This window comes from Crinia signifera, chromosome 8 (genome assembly GCF_055691185.1).
Source record: "Crinia signifera chromosome 8, ASM5569118v1, whole genome shotgun sequence".
Taxonomy (NCBI): Eukaryota; Metazoa; Chordata; class Amphibia; order Anura; family Myobatrachidae; genus Crinia; species Crinia signifera.
Window position 1 is genome coordinate 89,461,902 of NC_139224.1, and position 13,417 is coordinate 89,475,318.

At 40.0% G+C, this 13,417-nt stretch overlaps 19 non-coding genes and 10 pseudogenes across 19 annotated transcripts; all 29 read right to left on the reverse strand.

Annotated features, from left to right (window-relative positions):
- Positions 1-96: 96 nt before the first annotated feature.
- Positions 97-215, reverse strand: LOC146032008 (5S ribosomal RNA). The gene has a single exon (XR_014457457.1). It is a non-coding gene; the product is annotated as a 5S ribosomal RNA (ribosomal RNA).
- Positions 216-560: 345 nt separating this feature from the next.
- LOC146028921 (5S ribosomal RNA) lies at positions 561-679 on the reverse strand (annotated as a pseudogene).
- Positions 680-1,023: 344 nt separating this feature from the next.
- On the reverse strand, positions 1,024-1,142 carry LOC146032553 (5S ribosomal RNA). The gene has a single exon (XR_014457982.1). It is a non-coding gene; the product is annotated as a 5S ribosomal RNA (ribosomal RNA).
- A 345-nt stretch (positions 1,143-1,487) lies between these two features.
- LOC146028136 (5S ribosomal RNA) lies at positions 1,488-1,606 on the reverse strand (annotated as a pseudogene).
- A 345-nt stretch (positions 1,607-1,951) lies between these two features.
- LOC146034996 (5S ribosomal RNA) lies at positions 1,952-2,070 on the reverse strand. The gene has a single exon (XR_014460399.1). It is a non-coding gene; the product is annotated as a 5S ribosomal RNA (ribosomal RNA).
- Positions 2,071-2,415: 345 nt separating this feature from the next.
- On the reverse strand, positions 2,416-2,534 carry LOC146027536 (5S ribosomal RNA). Its single transcript, XR_014454934.1, has one exon. It is a non-coding gene; the product is annotated as a 5S ribosomal RNA (ribosomal RNA).
- A 345-nt stretch (positions 2,535-2,879) lies between these two features.
- LOC146028018 (5S ribosomal RNA) lies at positions 2,880-2,998 on the reverse strand (annotated as a pseudogene).
- Positions 2,999-3,343: 345 nt separating this feature from the next.
- Positions 3,344-3,462, reverse strand: LOC146028645 (5S ribosomal RNA; annotated as a pseudogene).
- A 346-nt stretch (positions 3,463-3,808) lies between these two features.
- Positions 3,809-3,927, reverse strand: LOC146032554 (5S ribosomal RNA). The gene has a single exon (XR_014457983.1). It is a non-coding gene; the product is annotated as a 5S ribosomal RNA (ribosomal RNA).
- A 342-nt stretch (positions 3,928-4,269) lies between these two features.
- Positions 4,270-4,387, reverse strand: LOC146029569 (5S ribosomal RNA; annotated as a pseudogene).
- Positions 4,388-4,732: 345 nt separating this feature from the next.
- Positions 4,733-4,851, reverse strand: LOC146033558 (5S ribosomal RNA). Its single transcript, XR_014458967.1, has one exon. It is a non-coding gene; the product is annotated as a 5S ribosomal RNA (ribosomal RNA).
- Positions 4,852-5,195: 344 nt separating this feature from the next.
- Positions 5,196-5,314, reverse strand: LOC146032009 (5S ribosomal RNA). Its single transcript, XR_014457458.1, has one exon. It is a non-coding gene; the product is annotated as a 5S ribosomal RNA (ribosomal RNA).
- Positions 5,315-5,659: 345 nt separating this feature from the next.
- On the reverse strand, positions 5,660-5,778 carry LOC146028923 (5S ribosomal RNA; annotated as a pseudogene).
- Positions 5,779-6,122: 344 nt separating this feature from the next.
- Positions 6,123-6,241, reverse strand: LOC146032555 (5S ribosomal RNA). The gene has a single exon (XR_014457984.1). It is a non-coding gene; the product is annotated as a 5S ribosomal RNA (ribosomal RNA).
- A 345-nt stretch (positions 6,242-6,586) lies between these two features.
- Positions 6,587-6,705, reverse strand: LOC146027622 (5S ribosomal RNA). Its single transcript, XR_014455014.1, has one exon. It is a non-coding gene; the product is annotated as a 5S ribosomal RNA (ribosomal RNA).
- Positions 6,706-7,050: 345 nt separating this feature from the next.
- Positions 7,051-7,169, reverse strand: LOC146034997 (5S ribosomal RNA). The gene has a single exon (XR_014460400.1). It is a non-coding gene; the product is annotated as a 5S ribosomal RNA (ribosomal RNA).
- A 345-nt stretch (positions 7,170-7,514) lies between these two features.
- LOC146027537 (5S ribosomal RNA) lies at positions 7,515-7,633 on the reverse strand. Its single transcript, XR_014454935.1, has one exon. It is a non-coding gene; the product is annotated as a 5S ribosomal RNA (ribosomal RNA).
- A 345-nt stretch (positions 7,634-7,978) lies between these two features.
- On the reverse strand, positions 7,979-8,097 carry LOC146034311 (5S ribosomal RNA). Its single transcript, XR_014459718.1, has one exon. It is a non-coding gene; the product is annotated as a 5S ribosomal RNA (ribosomal RNA).
- A 345-nt stretch (positions 8,098-8,442) lies between these two features.
- LOC146029289 (5S ribosomal RNA) lies at positions 8,443-8,560 on the reverse strand (annotated as a pseudogene).
- A 345-nt stretch (positions 8,561-8,905) lies between these two features.
- On the reverse strand, positions 8,906-9,024 carry LOC146033838 (5S ribosomal RNA). The gene has a single exon (XR_014459246.1). It is a non-coding gene; the product is annotated as a 5S ribosomal RNA (ribosomal RNA).
- A 344-nt stretch (positions 9,025-9,368) lies between these two features.
- LOC146034475 (5S ribosomal RNA) lies at positions 9,369-9,487 on the reverse strand. The gene has a single exon (XR_014459882.1). It is a non-coding gene; the product is annotated as a 5S ribosomal RNA (ribosomal RNA).
- Positions 9,488-9,832: 345 nt separating this feature from the next.
- LOC146028557 (5S ribosomal RNA) lies at positions 9,833-9,951 on the reverse strand (annotated as a pseudogene).
- A 344-nt stretch (positions 9,952-10,295) lies between these two features.
- Positions 10,296-10,414, reverse strand: LOC146032556 (5S ribosomal RNA). The gene has a single exon (XR_014457985.1). It is a non-coding gene; the product is annotated as a 5S ribosomal RNA (ribosomal RNA).
- A 345-nt stretch (positions 10,415-10,759) lies between these two features.
- On the reverse strand, positions 10,760-10,878 carry LOC146032557 (5S ribosomal RNA). Its single transcript, XR_014457986.1, has one exon. It is a non-coding gene; the product is annotated as a 5S ribosomal RNA (ribosomal RNA).
- A 345-nt stretch (positions 10,879-11,223) lies between these two features.
- Positions 11,224-11,342, reverse strand: LOC146027699 (5S ribosomal RNA). The gene has a single exon (XR_014455087.1). It is a non-coding gene; the product is annotated as a 5S ribosomal RNA (ribosomal RNA).
- Positions 11,343-11,686: 344 nt separating this feature from the next.
- Positions 11,687-11,804, reverse strand: LOC146029290 (5S ribosomal RNA; annotated as a pseudogene).
- A 345-nt stretch (positions 11,805-12,149) lies between these two features.
- Positions 12,150-12,268, reverse strand: LOC146033839 (5S ribosomal RNA). Its single transcript, XR_014459247.1, has one exon. It is a non-coding gene; the product is annotated as a 5S ribosomal RNA (ribosomal RNA).
- A 344-nt stretch (positions 12,269-12,612) lies between these two features.
- LOC146034476 (5S ribosomal RNA) lies at positions 12,613-12,731 on the reverse strand. Its single transcript, XR_014459883.1, has one exon. It is a non-coding gene; the product is annotated as a 5S ribosomal RNA (ribosomal RNA).
- Positions 12,732-13,076: 345 nt separating this feature from the next.
- On the reverse strand, positions 13,077-13,195 carry LOC146029081 (5S ribosomal RNA; annotated as a pseudogene).
- Between the last annotated feature and the right edge of the window lie 222 nt (positions 13,196-13,417).

A 13,417-nucleotide genomic window follows, 5' to 3' on the forward strand; every position in this document is an offset into this window, starting at 1 on the left:
TTTGACCTCTTCCAAATGTCTGTGCTGGCAATAAAAAGAAAAAGTTTCCAATTTAAATAGCTAGAGAATAAAAACAATTTGCCAGTAATGTGAAAAAACCTACAGCACCTGGTGTTCCCATGTGGTCTCCCACCCAAGTACTAACCAGGCCCAACACTGCTTAGCTTCCAAGATCAGACGAGATTGGGCTTATCCAATGTGGTATGGCTGTAGGTGAGATAAAGGCACTTTTTTGCCCTCTTCTACTTCTATCACCAGGTAAGCTAATACAAAAGTTTCCTAACTGTATTGGCTTACTGAAAAAAATCATGTGTTGGTAATGTAAAAAGACCTACAGGACATGATATTAGCAGGGGGTCTTAAATTAAACTACTAAAGAGGCTCAACACTGTTTAGCTGCCAAAAGCAGTTGGAATTGGGCCTAAACCGTGTGGTAAGTCTTTAGGTGATGGCTATTGTGTCTGTTTGACCTCTTCCAAATGTCTGTGCTGGCAATAAAAAGAAAAAGTTTCCAATTTAAATAGCTAGAGAATAAAAACAATTTGCCAGTAATGTGAAAAAACCTTCAGCACCTGGTGTTCCCATGTGGTCTCCCACCCAAGTACTAAGCAGGCACAACACTGCTTAACTTCCAAGATCAGACGAGATTGGGCCTATCCAATGTGGAATGGCTGTAGGTGAAATACAGGCACTTTTTTGCCCTCTTCTACTTCTATCACCAGGTAAGCTAAAAAAAAGTTTCCTAACTGTATTGGATTACTGAAAAAAATCATGTGTTGGTAATGTGAAAAGACCTACAGAACATGATATTAGCAGGGGGTCTTAAATTAAACTACTAAAGAGGCTCAACACTGTTTAGATGCCAAAAGCATTTGGAATTGGGCCTAAACAGTGTGGTAAGTCTTTAGGTGATGGCTATTGTGTCTGTTTGACCTCTTCCAAATGTCAGTGCTGGCAATAAAAAGAAAAAGTTTCCAATTTAAATAGCTAGATAATAAAAACAATTTGCCAGTAATGTGAAAAAACCTACAGCACCTGGTGTTCCCATGTGGTCTCCCACCCAAGTACTAACCAGGCCCAACACTGCTTAGCTTCCAAGATCAGACGAGATTGGGCCTATCCAATGTGGTATGGCTGTAGGTGAGATACAGGCACTTTTTTGCCCTCTTCTACTTCTATCACCAGGTAAGCTAATAAAAAAGTTTCCTAACGGTATTGGCTTACTGAAAAAAATCATGTGTTGGTAATGTAAAAAGACCTACAGGACATAATATTAGCAGGGGGTCTTAAATTAAACTACTAAAGAGGCTCAACACTGTTTAGCTGCCAAAAGCAGTTGGAATTGGGCCTAAACCGTGTGGTAAGTCTTTAGGTGATGGCTATTTTGTCTGTTTGACCTCTTCCAAATGTCTGTGCTGGCAATAAAAAGAAAAAGTTTCCAATTTAAATAGCTAGAGAATAAAAACAATTTGCCAGTAATGTGAAAAAACCTTCAGCACCTGGTGTTCCCATTTGGTCTCCCACCCAAGTACTAACCAGACCCAACACTGCTTAGCTTCCAAGATCAGACGAGATTGGGCCTATCCAATGTGGTATGGCTGTAGGTGAAATACAGGCACTTTTTTGCCCTCTTCTACTTCTATCACCAGGTAAGCTAATAAAAAAGTTTCCTAACTGTATTGGCTTACTGAAAAAAATCATGTGTTGGTAATGTAAAAATACCTACAGAACATGATATTAGCAGGGGGTCTTAAATTAAACTACTAAAGAGGCTCAACACTGTTTAGCTGCCAAAAGCATTTGGAATTGGGCCTAAACAGTGTGGTAAGTCTTTAGGTGATGGCTATTGTGTCTGTTTGACCTCTTCCAAATGTCAGTGCTGGCAATAAAAAGAAAAAGTTTCCAATTTAAATAGCTAGAGAATAAAAACAATTTGCCAGTAATGTGAAAAAACCTTCAGCACCTGGTGTTCCCATGTGGTCTCCCACCCAAGTACTAACCAGGCCCAACACTGTTTAGCTTCCAAGATCAGACGAGATTGGGCCTATCCAATGTGGTATGGCTGTAGGTGAAATACAGGCACTTTTTTGCCCTCTTCTACTTCTATCACCAGGTGGGCTAATACAAAAGTTTCCTAACTGTATTGGCTTACTGAAAAAAATCATGTGTTGGTAATGTAAAAAGACCTACAGGACATGATATTAGCAGGGGGTCTTAAATTAAACTACTAAAGAGGCTCAACACTGTTTAGCTGCCAAAATCAGTTGGAATTGGGCCTAAACCGTGTGGTAAGTCTTTAGGTGATGGCTATTGTGTCTGTTTGACCTCTTCCAAATGTCTGTACTGGCAATAGAAAGAAAAAGTTTCCAATTTAAATAGCTAGAGAATAAAAACAATTTGCCAGTAATGTTAAAAAACCTACAGCACCTGGTGTTCCCATGTGGTCTCCCACCCAAGCACTAACTAGGCCCAACACTGCTTAGCTTCCAAGATCAGACGAGATTGGGCTTATCCAATGTGGTATGGCTGTAGGTGAGATAAAGGCACTTTTTTGCCCTCTTCTACTTCTATCACCAGGTAAGCTAATACAAAAGTTTCCTAACTGTATTGGCTTACTGAAAAAAATCATGTGTTGGTAATGTAAAAAGACCTACAGGACATGATATTAGCAGGGGGTCTTAAATTAAATTACTAAAGAGGCTCAACACTGTTTAGCTGCCAAAAGCAGTTGGAATTGGGCCTAAACAGTGTGGTAAGTCTTTAGGTGATGGCTATTGTGTCTGTTTGACCTCTTCCAAATGTCTGTGCTGGCAATAAAAAGAAAAAGTTTCCAATTTAAATAGCTAGAGAATAAAAACAATTTGCCAGTAATGTGAAAAAACCTACAGCACCTGGTGTTCCCATGTGGTCTCCCACCCAAGTACTAACCAGGCCCAACACTGCTTAGCTTCCAAGATCAGACAAGATTGGGCCTATCCAATGTGTTATGGCTGTAGGTGAGATAAAGGCACTTTTTTGCCCTCTTCTACTTCTATCACCAGGTAAGCTAATACAAAAGTTTCCTAACTGTATTGGCTTACTGAAAAAAACCATGTGTTGGTAATGTAAAAAGACCTACAGGACATGATATTAGCAGGGGGTCTTAAATTAAACTACTAAAGAGGCTCAACACTGTTTAGCTGCCAAAAGCAGTTGGAATTGGGCCTAAACTGTGTGGTAAGTCTTTAGGTGATGGCTATTGTGTCTGTTTGACCTCTTCCAAATGTCTGTGCTGGCAATAAAAAGAAAAAGTTTCCAATTTAAATAGCTAGAGAATAAAAACAATTTGCCAGTAATGTGAAAAAACCTTCAGCACCTGGTGTTCCCATGTGGTCTCCCACCCAAGTACTAACCAGTCCCAACACTGCTTAGCTTCCAAGATCAGACAAGATTGGGCCTTTCCAATGTGGTATGGCTGTAGGTGAGATACAGGCACTTTTTTGCCCTCTTCTACTTCTATCACCAGGTAAGCTAATAAAAAAGTTTCCTAACTGTATTGGCTTACTGAAAAAAAATAATGTGTTGGTAATGTAAAAAGACCTACAGGACATGATATTAGCAGGGGGTCTTAAATTAAACTACTAAAGAGGCTCAACACTGTTTAGCTGCCAAAAGCAGTTGGAATTGGGCCTAAACAGTGTGGTAAGTCTTTAGGTGATGGCTATTGTGTCTGTTTGACCTCTTCCAAATGTCTGTGCTGGCAATAAAAAGAAAAAGTTTCCAATTTAAATAGCTAGAGAATAAAAACAATTTGCCAGTAATGTGAAAAAACCTACAGCACCTGGTGTTCCCATGTGGTCTCCCACCCAAGTACTAACCAGGCCCAACACTGCTTAGCTTCCAAGATCAGACGAGATTGGGCCTATCCAATGTGGTATGGCTGTAGGTGAGATAAAGGCACTTTTTTGCCCTCTTCTACTTCTATCACCAGGTAAGCTAATACAAAAGTCTCCTAACTGTATTGGCTTACTGAAAAAAACCATGTGTTGGTAATGTAAAAAGACCTACAGGACATGATATTAGCAGGGGGTCTTAAATTAAACTACTAAAGAGGCTCAACACTGTTTAGCTGCCAAAAGCAGTTGGAATTGGGCCTAAACCGTGTGGTAGGTCTTTAGGTGATGGCTATTGTGTCTGTTTGACCTCTTCCAAATGTCTGTGCTGGCAATAAAAAAAAGTTTCCAATTTAAATAGCTAGAGAATAAAAACAATTTGCCAGTAATGTGAAAAATCCTTCAGCACCTGGTGTTCCCATGTGGTCTCCCAGCCAAGTACTAACCAGGCCCAACACTGCTTAGCTCCAAGATCAGGCAAGATTGGGCTTATCCAATGTGGTATGGCTGTAGGTGAGATACAGGCACTTTTTTGCCCTCTTCTACTTCTATCACCAGGTAAGCTAATAAAAAAGTTTCCTAACTGTATTGGCTTACTGAAAAAAATCATGTTTTGGTAATGTAAAAAGACCTACAGGACATGATATTAGCAGGGGGTCTTAAATTAAACTACTAAAGAGGCTCAACACTGTTTAGCTGCCAAAAGCAGTTGGAATTGGGCCTAAACAGTGTGGTAAGTCTTTAGGTGATGGCTATTGTGTCTGTTTGACCTCTTCCAAATGTCTGTACTGGCAATGAAAAGAAAAAGTTTCCAATTTAAATAGCTAGAGAATAAAAACAATTTGCCAGTAATGTGAAAAAACCTACAGCACCTGGTGTTCCCATGTGGTCTCCCACCTAAGTACTAATCAGGCCCAACACTGCTTAGCTTCCAAGATCAGACGAGATTGGGCCTATCCAATGCGGTATGGCTGTAGGTGAGATACAGGCACTTTTTTGCCCTCTTCTACTTCTATCACCAGGTAAGCTAATAAAAAAGTTTCCTAACTGTATTGGCTTACTAAAAAAATCATGTGTTGGTAATGTAAAAAGACCTACAGGACATGATATTAGCAGGGGGTCTTAAATTAAACTACTAAAGAGGCTCAACACTGTTTAGCTGCCAAAAGCAGTTGGAATTGGGCCTAAACAGTGTGGTAAGTCTTTAGGTGATGGCTATTGTGTCTGTTTGACCTCTTCCAAATGTCTGTGCTGGCAATAAAAAGAAAAAGTTTCCAATTTAAATAGCTAGAGAATAAAAACAATTTGCCAGTAATGTGAAAAAACCTACAGCACCTGGTGTTCCCATGTGGTCTCCCACCCAAGTACTAACCAGGCCCAACACTGCTTAGCTTCCAAGATCAGACGAGATTGGGCTTATCCAATGTGGTATGGCTGTAGGTGAGATAAAGGCACTTTTTTGCCCTCTTCTACTTCTATCACCAGGTAAGCTAATACAAAAGTTTCCTAACTGTATTGGCTTACTGAAAAAAATCATGTGTTGGTAATGTAAAAAGACCTACAGGACATGATATTAGCAGGGGGTCTTAAATTAAACTACTAAAGAGGCTCAACACTGTTTAGCTGCCAAAAGCAGTTGGAATTGGGCCTAAACCGTGTGGTAAGTCTTTAGGTGATGGCTATTGTGTCTGTTTGACCTCTTCCAAATGTCTGTGCTGGCAATAAAAAGAAAAAGTTTCCAATTTAAATAGCTAGAGAATAAAAACAATTTGCCAGTAATGTGAAAAAACCTTCAGCACCTGGTGTTCCCATGTGGTCTCCCACCCAAGTACTAAGCAGGCACAACACTGCTTAACTTCCAAGATCAGACGAGATTGGGCCTATCCAATGTGGAATGGCTGTAGGTGAAATACAGGCACTTTTTTGCCCTCTTCTACTTCTATCACCAGGTAAGCTAAAAAAAAGTTTCCTAACTGTATTGGATTACTGAAAAAAATCATGTGTTGGTAATGTGAAAAGACCTACAGAACATGATATTAGCAGGGGGTCTTAAATTAAACTACTAAAGAGGCTCAACACTGTTTAGATGCCAAAAGCAGTTGGAATTGGGCCTAAACAGTGTGGTAAGTCTTTAGGTGATGGCTATTGTGTCTGTTTGACCTCTTCCAAATGTCAGCGCTGGCAATAAAAAGAAAAAGTTTCCAATTTAAATAGCTAGATAATAAAAACAATTTGCCAGTAATGTGAAAAAACCTACAGCACCTGGTGTTCCCATGTGGTCTCCCACCCAAGTACTAACCAGGCCCAACACTGCTTAGCTTCCAAGATCAGACGAGATTGGGCCTATCCAATGTGGTATGGCTGTAGGTGAGATACAGGCACTTTTTTGCCCTCTTCTACTTCTATCACCAGGTAAGCTAATAAAAAAGTTTCCTAACGGTATTGGCTTACTGAAAAAAATCATGTGTTGGTAATGTAAAAAGACCTACAGGACATAATATTAGCAGGGGGTCTTAAATTAAACTACTAAAGAGGCTCAACACTGTTTAGCTGCCAAGAGCAGTTGGAATTGGGCCTAAACCGTGTGGTAAGTCTTTAGGTGATGGCTATTTTGTCTGTTTGACCTCTTCCAAATGTCTGTGCTGGCAATAAAAAGAAAAAGTTTCCAATTTAAATAGCTAGAGAATAAAAACAATTTGCCAGTAATGTGAAAAAACCTTCAGCACCTGGTGTTCCCATGTGGTCTCCCACCCAAGTACTAACCAGACCCAACACTGCTTAGCTTCCAAGATCAGACGAGATTGGGCCTATCCAATGTGGTATGGCTGTAGGTGAAATACAGGCACTTTTTTGCCCTCTTCTACTTCTATCACCAGGTAAGCTAATAAAAAAGTTTCCTAACTGTATTGGCTTACTGAAAAAAATCATGTGTTGGTAATGTAAAAAGACCTACAGAACATGATATTAGCAGGGGGTCTTAAATTAAACTACTAAAGAGGCTCAACACTGTTTAGCTGCCAAAAGCATTTGGAATTGGGCCTAAACAGTGTGGTAAGTCTTTAGGTGATGGCTATTGTGTCTGTTTGACCTCTTCCAAATGTCAGTGCTGGCAATAAAAAGAAAAAGTTTCCAATTTAAATAGCTAGAGAATAAAAACAATTTGCCAGTAATGTGAAAAAACCTTCAGCACCTGGTGTTCCCATGTGGTCTCCCACCCAAGTACTAACCAGGCCCAACACTGTTTAGCTTCCAAGATCAGACGAGATTGGGCCTATCCAATGTGGTATGGCTGTAGGTGAAATACAGGCACTTTTTTGCCCTCTTCTACTTCTATCACCAGGTGGGCTAATACAAAAGTTTCCTAACTGTATTGGCTTACTGAAAAAAATCATGTGTTGGTAATGTAAAAAGACCTACAGGACATGATATTAGCAGGGGGTCTTAAATTAAACTACTAAAGAGGCTCAACACTGTTTAGCTGCCAAAATCAGTTGGAATTGGGCCTAAACCGTGTGGTAAGTCTTTAGGTGATGGCTATTGTGTCTGTTTGACCTCTTCCAAATGTCTGTACTGGCAATAGAAAGAAAAAGTTTCCAATTTAAATAGCTAGAGAATAAAAACAATTTGCCAGTAATGTTAAAAAACCTACAGCACCTGGTGTTCCCATGTGGTCTCCCACCCAAGCACTAACTAGGCCCAACACTGCTTAGCTTCCAAGATCAGACGAGATTGGGCTTATCCAATGTGGTATGGCTGTAGGTGAGATAAAGGCACTTTTTTGCCCTCTTCTACTTCTATCACCAGGTAAGCTAATACAAAAGTTTCCTAACTGTATTGGCTTACTGAAAAAAATCATGTGTTGGTAATGTAAAAAGACCTACAGGACATGATATTAGCAGGGGGTCTTAAATTAAATTACTAAAGAGGCTCAACACTGTTTAGCTGCCAAAAGCAGTTGGAATTGGGCCTAAACAGTGTGGTAAGTCTTTAGGTGATGGCTATTGTGTCTGTTTGACCTCTTCCAAATGTCTGTGCTGGCAATAAAAAGAAAAAGTTTCCAATTTAAATAGCTAGAGAATAAAAACAATTTGCCAGTAATGTGAAAAAACCTACAGCACCTGGTGTTCCCATGTGGTCTCCCACCCAAGTACTAACCAGGCCCAACACTGCTTAGCTTCCAAGATCAGACAAGATTGGGCCTATCCAATGTGGTATGGCTGTAGGTGAGATAAAGGCACTTTTTTGCCCTCTTCTACTTCTATCACCAGGTAAGCTAATACAAAAGTTTCCTAACTGTATTGGCTTACTGAAAAAAACCATGTGTTGGTAATGTAAAAAGACCTACAGGACATGATATTAGCAGGGGGTCTTAAATTAAACTACTAAAGAGGCTCAACACTGTTTAGCTGCCAAAAGCAGTTGGAATTGGGCCTAAACTGTGTGGTAAGTCTTTAGGTGATGGCTATTGTGTCTGTTTGACCTCTTCCAAATGTCTGTGCTGGCAATAAAAAGAAAAAGTTTCCAATTTAAATAGCTAGAGAATAAAAACAATTTGCCAGTAATGTGAAAAAACCTTCAGCACCTGGTGTTCCCATGTGGTCTCCCACCCAAGTACTAACCAGGCCCAACACTGCTTAGCTCCAAGATCAGGCAAGATTGGGCCTATCCAATGTGGTATGGCTGTAGGTGAGATACAGGCACTTTTTTGCCCTCTTCTACTTCTATCACCAGGTAAGCTAATAAAAAAGTTTCCTAACTGTATTGGCTTACTGAAAAAAATCATGTTTTGGTAATGTAAAAAGACCTACAGGACATGATATTAGCAGGGGGTCTTAAATTAAACTACTAAAGAGGCTCAACACTGTTTAGCTGCCAAAAGCAGTTGGAATTGGGCCTAAACAGTGTGGTAAGTCTTTAGGTGATGGCTATTGTGTCTGTTTGACCTCTTCCAAATGTCTGTACTGGCAATGAAAAGAAAAAGTTTCCAATTTAAATAGCTAGAGAATAAAAACAATTTGCCAGTAATGTGAAAAAACCTACAGCACCTGGTGTTCCCATGTGGTCTCCCACCTAAGTACTAACCAGGCCCAACACTGCTTAGCTTCCAAGATCAGACGAGATTGGGCCTATGCAATGCGGTATGGCTGTAGGTGAGATACAGGCACTTTTTTGCCCTCTTCTACTTCTATCACCAGGTAAGCTAATAAAAAAGTTTCCTAACTGTATTGGCTTACTAAAAAAATCATGTGTTGGTAATGTAAAAAGACCTACAGGACATGATATTAGCAGGGGGTCTTAAATTAAACTACTAAAGAGGCTCAACACTGTTTAGCTGCCAAAAGCAGTTGGAATTGGGCCTAAACAGTGTGGTAAGTCTTTAGGTGATGGCTATTGTGTCTGTTTGACCTCTTCCAAATGTCTGTGCTGGCAATAAAAAGAAAAAGTTTCCAATTTAAATAGCTAGAGAATAAAAACAATTTGCCAGTAATGTGAAAAAACCTACAGCACCTGGTGTTCCCATGTGGTCTCCCACCCAAGTACTAACCAGGCCCAACACTGCTTAGCTTCCAAGATCAGACGAGATTGGGCTTATCCAATGTGGTATGGCTTTAGGTGAGATAAGGGCACTTTTTTGCCCTCTTCTACTTCTATCACCAGGTAAGCTAATACAAAAGTTTCCTAACTGTATTGGCTTACTGAAAAAAATCATGTGTTGGTAATGTAAAAAGACCTACAGGACATGATATTAGCAGGGGGTCTTAAATTAAACTACTAAAGAGGCTCAACACTGTTTAGCTGCCAAAAGCAGTTGGAATTGGGCCTAAACCGTGTGGTAAGTCTTTAGGTGATGGCTATTGTGTCTGTTTGACCTCTTCCAAATGTCTGTGCTGGCAATAAAAAGAAAAAGTTTCCAATTTAAATAGCTAGAGAATAAAAACAATTTGCCAGTAATGTGAAAAAACCTTCAGCACCTGGTGTTCCCATGGGGTCTCCCACCCAAGTACTAACCAGGCACAACACTGCTTAGCTTCCAAGATCAGACGAGATTGGGCCTATCCAATGTGGAATGGCTGTAGGTGAAATACAGGCACTTTTTTGCCCTCTTCTACTTCTATCACCAGGTAAGCTAAAAAAAAGTTTCCTAACTCTATTGGATTACTGAAAAAAATCATGTGTTGGTAATGTGAAAAGACCTACAGAACATGATATTAGCAGGGGGTCTTAAATTAAACTACTAAAGAGGCTCAACACTGTTTAGCTGCCAAAAGCATTTGGAATTGGGCCTAAACAGTGTGGTAAGTCTTTAGGTGATGGCTATTGTGTCTGTTTGACCTCTTCCAAATGTCAGTGCTGGCAATAAAAAGAAAAAGTTTCCAATTTAAATAGCTAGATAATAAAAACAATTTGCCAGTAATGTGAAAAAACCTACAGCACCTGGTGTTCCCATGTGGTCTCCCACCCAAGTACTAACCAGGCCCAACACTGCTTAGCTTCCAAGATCAGACGAGATTGGGCCTATCCAATGTGGTATGGCTGTAGGTGAGATACAGGCACTTTTTTGCCCTCTTCTACTTCTATCACCAGGTAAGCTAATAAAAAAGTTTCCTAACAGTATTGGCTTACTGAAAAAAATCATGTGTTGGTAATGTAAAAAGACCTACAGGACATAATATTAGCAGGGGGTCTTAAATTAAACTACTAAAGAGGCTCAACACTGTTTAGCTGCCAAAAGCAGTTGGAATTGGGCCTAAACCGTGTGGTAAGTCTTTAGGTGATGGCTATTTTGTCTGTTTGACCTCTTCCAAATGTCTGTGCTGGCAATAAAAAGAAAAAGTTTCCAATTTAAATAGCTAGAGAATAAAAACAATTTGCCAGTAATGTGAAAAAACCTACAGCACCTGGTGTTCCCATGTGGTCTCCCACCCAAGTACTAACCAGGCCCAACACTGCTTAGCTTCCAAGATCAGACGAGATTGGGCCTATCCAATGTGGTATGGCTGTAGGTGAGATAAAGGCACTTTTTTGCCCTCTTCTACTTCTATCACCAGGTAAGATAATACAAAAGTTTCCTAACTGTATTGGCTTACTGAAAAAAATCATGTGTTGGTAATGTAAAAAGACCTACAGGACATGATATTAGCAGGGGGTCTTAAATTAAACTACTAAAGAGGCTCAACACTGTTTAGCTGCCAAAAGCAGTAGGAATTGGGCCTAAACCGTGTGGTAAGTCTTTAGGTGATGGCTATTGTGTCTGTTTGACCTCTTCCAAATGTCTGTGCTGGCAATAAAAAGAAAAAGTTTCCAATTTAAATAGCTAGAGAATAAAAACAATTTGCCAGTAATGTGAAAAAACCTACAGCACCTGGTGTTCCCATGTGGTCTCCCACCCAAGTACTAACCAGGCACAACACTGCTTAGCTTCCAAGATCAGACGAGATTGGGCCTATCCAATGTGGAATGGCTGTAGGTGAAATACAGGCACTTTTTTGCCCTCTTCTACTTCTATCACCAGGTAAGCTAAAAAAAAGTTTCCTAACTGTATTGGATTACTGAAAAAAATCATGTGTTGGTAATGTGAAAAGACCTACAGAACATGATATTAGCAGGGGGTCTTAAATTAAACTACTAAAGAGGCTCAACACTGTTTAGCTGCCAAAAGCATTTGGAATTGGGCCTAAACAGTGTGGTAAGTCTTTAGGTGATGGCTATTGTGTCTGTTTCACCTCTTCCAAATGTCAGTGCTGGCAATAAAAAGAAAAAGTTTCCAATTTAAATAGCTAGAGAATAAAAACAATTTGCCAGTAATGTGAAAAAACCTTCAGCACCTGGTGTTCCCATGTGGTCTCCCACCCAAGTACTAACCAGGCCCAACACTGCTTAGCTCCAAGATCAGGCAAGATTGGGCCTATCCAATGTGGTATGGCTGTAGGTGAGATACAGGCACTTTTTTGCCCTCTTCTACTTCTATCACCAGGTAAGCTAATAAAAAAGTTTCCTAACTGTATTGGCTTACTGAAAAAAATCATGTTTTGGTAATGTAAAAAGACCTACAGGACATGATATTAGCAGGGGGTCTTAAATTAAACTACTAAAGAGGCTCAACACTGTTTAGCTGCCAAAAGCAGTTGGAATTGGGCCTAAACAGTGTGGTAAGTCTTTAGGTGATGGCTATTGTGTCTGTTTGACCTCTTCCAAATGTCTGTACTGGCAATGAAAAGAAAAAGTTTCCAATTTAAATAGCTAGAGAATAAAAACAATTTGCCAGTAATGTGAAAAAACCTACAGCACCTGGTGTTCCCATGTGGTCTCCCACCTAAGTACTAACCAGGCCCAACACTGCTTAGCTTCCAAGATCAGACGAGATTGGGCCTATGCAATGCGGTATGGCTGTAGGTGAGATACAGGCACTTTTTTGCCCTCTTCTACTTCTATCACCAGGTAAGCTAATAAAAAAGTTTCCTAACTGTATTGGCTTACTAAAAAAATCATGTGTTGGTAATGTAAAAAGACCTACAGGACATGATATTAGCAGGGGGTCTTAAATTAAACTACTAAAGAGGCTCAACACTGTTTAGCTGCCAAAAGCAGTTGGAATTGGGCCTAAACAGTGTGGTAAGTCTTTAGGTGATGGCTATTGTGTCTGTTTGACCTCTTCCAAATGTCTGTGCTGGCAATAAAAAGAAAAAGTTTCCAATTTAAATAGCTAGAGAATAAAAACAATTTGCCAGTAATGTGAAAAAACCTACAGCACCTGGTGTTCCCATGTGGTCTCCCACCCAAGTACTAACCAGGCCCAACACTGCTTAGCTTCCAAGATCAGACGAGATTGGGCTTATCCAATGTGGTATGGCTTTAGGTGAGATAAGGGCACTTTTTTGCCCTCTTCTACTTCTATCACCAGGTAAGCTAATACAAAAGTTTCCTAACTGTATTGGCTTACTGAAAAAAATCATGTGTTGGTAATGTAAAAAGACCTACAGGACATGATATTAGCAGGGGGTCTTAAATTAAACTACTAAAGAGGCTCAACACTGTTTAGCTGCCAAAAGCAGTTGGAATTGGGCCTAAACCGTGTGGTAAGTCTTTAGGTGATGGCTATTGTGTCTGTTTGACCTCTTCCAAATGTCTGTGCTGGCAATAAAAAGAAAAAGTTTCCAATTTAAATAGCTAGAGAATAAAAACAATTTGCCAGTAATGTGAAAAAACCTTCAGCACCTGGTGTTCCCATGTGGTCTCCCACCCAAGTACTAACCAGGCACAACACTGCTTAGCTTCCAAGATCAGACGAGATTGGGCCTATTTAATGTGGAATGGCTGTAGGTGAAATACAGGCACTTTTTTGCCCTCTTCTACTTCTATCACCAGGTAAGCTAAAAAAAAGTTTCCTAACTCTATTGGATTACTGAAAAAAATCATGTGTTGGTAATGTGAAAAGACCTACAGAACATGATATTAGCAGGGGGTCTTAAATTAAACTACTAAAGAGGCTCAACACTGTTTAGCTGCCAAAAGCATTTGGAATTGGGCCTAAACAGTGTGGTAAG